The sequence below is a fragment of the Silurus aristotelis genome (genome assembly GCF_946808225.1).
Source record: "Silurus aristotelis genome assembly, chromosome: 12".
NCBI classification, from domain to species: domain Eukaryota; kingdom Metazoa; phylum Chordata; class Actinopteri; order Siluriformes; family Siluridae; genus Silurus; species Silurus aristotelis.
This window is the reverse complement of record NC_139585.1, coordinates 28055427-28062244: the sequence shown is the minus strand read 5'-3', so window position 1 is coordinate 28062244 and position 6818 is coordinate 28055427.

Sequence of the window (6818 nt, the reverse complement as noted above, 5' to 3'; positions counted from 1 at the left end):
TGTTTTGTGGAGACGCTGCCTTGTTCAAGACAGTACTCCACCTAGTGTTGAAACAGTACAATACATTTAAACTTAATACGGGCCAGTTAAAAATGGATGGCGGGCCGCAGGGACACCCCTGGTTTATATGTATGTGGCAAGAGGCAAGTGGACATTTGCCTGCGGCACCAACCTTCAAATATTTTACAAACTATTTTGTTGAATCGATCTCGTCATCGTAAGATAAAAAAGTTGAGCAAACGTAACTCTGGGACCGTCCTTACACTTCTAATACAGGGAATATACACTCGAAACTGAGTTCCATTTTATAAGTGAGTGAACGATTCTATTTTAGTCTTTGGCTTAATTCAATCTGGATAAACCACATTTGCTATCGTATGTCCACATTTAGACTATGCAAAATGTAAAGGATTAAAAAAAAAGGTGTAAAGGATTTCTAAAATCGACCGTAGTCTAGTGTTTCTCATGGTCCAATCAAATCCACAGGGACAAACCCCCACCCGCACAAAGTCCCACCCACTTAGTATTCCATATTACAAGCCTGAGCTTGCAATTCAGTACCTGTTTTTGCAGAGAATTCTTTATTGTCCTTGTGCTCTTTAAGGTTTGACAGTTTTGCCAGTAGGTGGAATGCAGAACTGTGCAAATTGTGCAAAGTTCTCAATTCCTTTTGCTAAAATCTAATCAAGGTTACAATTGGCAATAAATAGTGAGTAGAGTGACAACAAAGTGTTCAAGTGGATATAAAGGGAGGTTCTCTCTGGATTTTTTTTCATTCTTTTGTTTATGCTATACAGCAATTGAGCGAGGTAGTAGCCTAGTGGCAAAGGCATTGGACTTTGGTTACAGGGATTGTGGGTTTGAGTCCTGGCCATACTAGACTGCCACCATTGGGCCCTTGATTCCAGATACCACAGCCTACCTTGAGAGGTCTTGTGGAGTCAGAAAATTCAAAACTGTTTTGCTGACACAAGGGGGACAATATTAGACAGGTGGAGTATATACTTAAGGAAATTTACTGTACAGACTAACACATGTGGCACCTAAGCCAACCAAAACCATGTGTACTTTGTGCTCATACTGTGAGAGTCCAAAGTGACTATAAAGATATACACCGACCATTATGACTGGTGAAGTGAAATACATTGATGGTCTCTTCATCATGACACCTGTTAGTGAGAAATATTAGGCAGCAAGTGAACACTTTGCCCTCAAGAACAGTGTTAGAAGCAGGAAAAATGGGCGAGTGTAAGCATTTGAGGCAGTTTGACAAATTGTGCCGGCTAGACATTTACATTTACATTTGCGGCATTTAGCAGACGCCCTTTTCCAGAGCGACGTGCAAAAGTGCTTTGAGTCTCTAGTAATGAATAAATCTACACTGGTACACAAGATTAAAAACTATACTAATAGACACATATATATACTAATATACTAATAGACGACTGAGACAAGGTGAGGGAGGCGAGACGGAGATGGTTTGGACATGTGCAGAGGAGGGACATGGGGTATATCGGTAGGAGAATTCTGAGGATGGAGCCACCAGGAAGGAGGAAAAGAGGAAGGCCAAGGAGGCGGTTTATGGATGTGGTGAGTGAAGACATGCAGGTAGTTGGGTTGAAAGAGGCAGATGTAGAGGACAGGGGGGTATGGAGACAGATGATCCGCTGTGGCGACCCCTAATGGGAGAAGCCGAAAGAAGAAGTAGAAGATGACTTGGTCAGAGTATCTCCAAAACTGCAGCTCTTGTGGGATGTTTCTGATCTGCAGTGGTCAGTATTTATCAAAAGTGGTCCAAGGAAGGAACAGGCGACGAGGAAATAGGTGGCTGAGGTTTGTTGATGCACGTGGGGAGCGAAGGATGGTCCGTGTGGTCCGGTCCAATAGACAAGCTCCGGTAGCTCAAATTGCTGAAGAAGTTCATGTTGTTTATTCTCGACAGGTAAGATCTGTTTTGGCTGCAAAAGGCGACCAGTACAACATTAGGCAGGTGATCCTAATGTTATGTTTAGCAGTGTAGTTTGAAAAGTTTGGTGTGGTACTTACATGTCACCCTTATCCAGAGCAATTTACAACTGAACAGTTGAGGGTTAGAGGCCTTGCTCAAAAGGACCATAAGTGGCAGCTTGGTAATGCTGGGATTTGAACGCACAACCAATGACAAACCACTGAGCTGCCGCCTTCCCAGCAATACCTGTTTGACTTGCACAGAGCCCTGAGCGCAACCCCACGGGAACACACAAAATCTTTGTCCAAACACTGGTGCCTCCAGTGCTTTTGTCACTGAATGGGCACAAATTTCTACAACCCTGCTCTGAAATATGACGACAAGCCCTCACAGAAAAGTCGGAGGCTGCGAAAGTAGGACCAAATTTGGAACCCAGTGTTCACTAAGCAGCTTCCTATCCTGTCCAAGTGTTATCATACCTTTGATTCAGAATGAAGCTGAAAAATGTACTTGGTATCACACAAAATTTCCACATGGTATCAAACTATTTCCACTTAATACTAAACAAAATCTTAGTTGTGTAGTGTTTCCAGGATTGTTTTCAGACTCAAAGTTTAAAGATCAAGGATTTATTAGTTGTTGACAGACAGCTGGACTTGATTTTATGTTGATGACACTTGATAGCAGTTCAGCTGTGTACATGCACATCAGCACCGTTTCTAGGCATAGGCAAACTAGGCGGCCACCTACAATAGGACGATAGGAATCTCGCCTGGGGTGTCCAAAAGGCTAGAAACGGCCCTTTGTAGGTTAGGTGAGGTGCGGTAGCATGACCGCTGCTTCGACAATCATTTTAAAGATAATTTCCTTAAGAATATGTAACGCAAGGAACCAATGGCTTATACCAAGAATATGCAAACAAATAAAAGGTCAGCAAGTGTTCTACTTTTTCCACAATCCTAGCATTACATAAATTTTTTTCCCCCTCAGCTGCTTTCTCTCAATAGTGGTCACAATACTGTATGTGTTTTATACCTGATTTCCCTTTCTAAGGCAACCCTCTGACTTTATCCAACTTTGGGACAATCACTGAGAGCACACTAAGTTGATTCCCTGCATAAAGCCATGGCGGTGACGAATCCCAGTTTAGCAAAAGAATTATTTAAACAAATCAAGCTGGTTTTTTGAGTGTTTGCCCACTCATGGGTTGAATCGATAAAACTTCTCCACTAAGTGATATTCGATCCAATATTCAATTTCACATGCAACCTCATAGACTTATAAGGCCTAAAGGAAGAACCTTTTGACCTAAAGACCAAAATAAGGCAGACTTTGGACCCATGTGTCCTCCCAAAGAACCTCAAACTACCAGAATACCACATGGCATGCTGGCCTATCCCACAAATCCATTCTGTTTTAGCATTCTACATCCTGACAAGTTTAAAAACAACTCGTGGCCAACTTATTAAGCCTCAGACTCAGGTCATCATTTAAATAATTAATTCTGCATTTAAATTTGTTTAAAAATGATTTAATATGGTTTGATGGAAATAGTGCTTCCTGCAAGAGAAACCTTGTTTTGTAGTTCTTTACAAAGAAACCGAGTGACATGAAGAATAATTGAGGAACTGTCATACAGGGGAGAACTTGCCCATACTTAAATTCTTGATCATAGATTGGAAATGTGTAGGTGGTGGTGTGGAAACTTCATCACTGGCAGAGGAAGTGAGTAATGGGGATTTGCAGGACATTATAGGACCTAAAGCAGAAAGTGGCACTTCAGGCATGGACTTTCTCCCATACTTCATTTATCTTTGTCAATTCACAGCTGCAGGGACCCCAGTTTGATCCTGAGCTCAGGTTACTGTCTGTGAGGCGTTTCATGTGTTTAACATGTGTCTGTATGGGTTTCCTCCGACCTCCCAAAATTGGTCATTCTAAATTGCCCTAAGCAAGAGTGTATAAGAGTGTGTGTGGGAATGATGCCTTAAGATGGACTGGCAACCTAATTAGAGTGTATTCCTGCCCTGCTCACACTGTTCCTGGCCCAGGCTGCAGACATAATCAGATTTGGCGGGACTTTAGCCAGCATGTCTAAACACATAACACACATCACACACATCACATCACAACCTTGTGCTCCAGAATATATGATCACATGCACATTATCAACTTGTGCTGTTAATATCATGAACAGCAGCTACGCTAATTCCTCTCCACTGCTTCTCTTTCTCTCCCCATCCCGAGGCTTCCTGAGGTTTGGCCAGCTCCAGTCACGTCCCACCTCGTGAAGATTATGGACCTATGGATGATCATGGAGAAGTAGATGCCGAGTGTTTAAAGGCCCTGGCATGGAGAAGCTGATGCTGGATCTATGATGATCACAAATTGTTCTGTATTGTTGAAAGATTTATGACCAAACTTTTGATGTCACCCATATGAGGATGGGTTCCCCTTTGAGTCTGGTTCCTCTCAAGGTTTCTTCCTCATATCATCTAAGGGAGTTTTTCCTTGCCACTGTCGCCACGGCTTGCTCATCAGGGACAAACGCACACCATTCACCTTCACTGTTGTTTTCTGTAAAGCTGCTTTGAGACAATGTCTGTTGTGAAAAGCGCTATACAAATAAACTTGACTTGACTTGACTTGACTTGACATGTTTACTTAACCTACAATACCATTGCACTGTCTTACATTATAAAAAATCCACCTTTAAAAGTCTTTTATATAGTGTACAGGTTGACCGATATATCGCAGAGACCGATATATTGGGTGATATTTGGATTTTTTAAATTATTTGCACCTGCCAATAAATCTTTACATTTGGTCTGTGTTTTTTAAAACGGATTATGACGCCATATCAGGCATTAGCGCTTCTTCTATAGGACAAGCTTTTGGTCTCGATTTTTGATGCACAGACTCGAACATTCACTTTACGAACTTTCGCCGATACGAACAAACCCGTCCTGAAAGTGTTGTTCGGAGTTGTATAAATTCAACCCGGAGGAGAGCCGCCGCTAGTTTAGACTCTGTAACGAGTCTAAATGATGCGCATTAATTTGTGAATTTTCTTCTTTAATTAATTTGTATTATTTTTTTATTACTTAATACAAAATATTTTATACAGTATTTCCATTAGTTTTAGTATATTTTATTGTTTGATAGTATTTATAGCTCTTACATCATTAGGAGATATGCGTAGTCAATAACGAACACAGAAACAACTTACGAACAAATTCACGCTACTAACGGTCGTTCCGAACTTAAATCGTTCGTAATGTGGGGGAGCATCTGTACTTTAGAGAACATTTTATAAATATTACGCACGATAAATATCTTTATTATTAAGCCTGTCACGATTATTAAATAACCATATAATCTAAAAATAAATTTTTTTCACATAACCGCGGCTGACAACACCGCCGTGTGTCGAATATGTAAAAGAGAAATACCAGCGAAAGGCACCAACACCACAGATATTAGAGACGCACCGAAAACTACATGGCCCAGTGTAAAAAAGTGTTTGCGCCCCCCTCTGTTAAAACTGTGGTTTATCACACTTGAGGTCTATCCACACCCAGGCCTGATTACTGCCAGTTCGCAATCAAATAGGAGCTAATGTTTTCCCTCAATAATAAAAAACCTACATTTAAAAACTGCATTTTGTGTTCACTTGTGTTATCTTTTACTAATATTTAAATTTGTTTGATGATCTGAAACACTGAAGTGTGACAAACATGCAAAAAAAAGAGAAATCAGGACACTTTTTCACACTAAAAAATTTACTTTATTTGTTAAGATGTTAGCTCATATTTACTTCAAATCCAATCTATACCATATATATATATACAATTTATTTTTTATATTTGAATGCAGCATCAGCATCCTTTTTGCCATTATGGGAAAGGTCTTGCTGGGACCATCGCTCTCGGATCGCATATCGGATACGTAGCATTTCCGTTAAAAGTCCACACAAAAAAAATACTGCAACATCCATCTTTCTTGAAACTCTCTCACGTCGTTCACGTTCCTTTTTGGCTCAGGAAAGAGAAATTTTTTAGCAGGAAGAAGTTTTCTTTCACAGGAAAAAAAATTATTAAAAAAAAGCCCTAAAACCAGCTCTCCTCTTAAAAAATCTGTGGGTTTTTTTTTTTAATAGACATGTTTTTGTTTCAATTTAATATGTGTATTTTTGCTAGCAAGCAAATAGAAAAGTTTAAATGTAAGGCGTAACTGGCCTTTACAGTGTCTAACAAAGCAGTGGTTGAAGATGTTGATGTGGATACAAAACCTCCTGCACCAAAAAAAAAAAAAGAGAGGCAGTGTGATCTACTGCTGTACAGCTGATGCCGAACTGCCACGGTACCTACGTGAAGATCCTCCGCTGTGGTGGCAAGATGTTCGGAAATGTGACATTTCTGGCCTGCTCCGTTATGATCATAGTCGTTTCGTTATTTACAGAGTTTTACAGAGAACTGCTGAATGTGAATATGGTTTTATTTGGAATCTACACCCTTTTCTTCTGGCCACTGTATTGTGAGTTTCTGTTTATTTTTCTATTTCTGAAAGGTAGAGTATATATTATTCATTAAGAACAATATGAAATTTATTTAAAACGTGTGAAGCAATTACTGAATGAATGAAAACAATAAATTGGGACAGAATGACTTGTAAATCTCATAAAAACTAAATTTTATTACAATAGAAAAAAGATAGGGTCTCAAAAAAAGGCTGAAAAGTAAGTCATCAAAATTCATTCATCCGAGTCCAATTGGAAACAGGTCAGTAAAAACATTCCGCAACATCAAACGAAAGAAAATCAACATTGGATGTTCATGGTCATCAGGCCCTCTAATGAAAAAAAAATTAC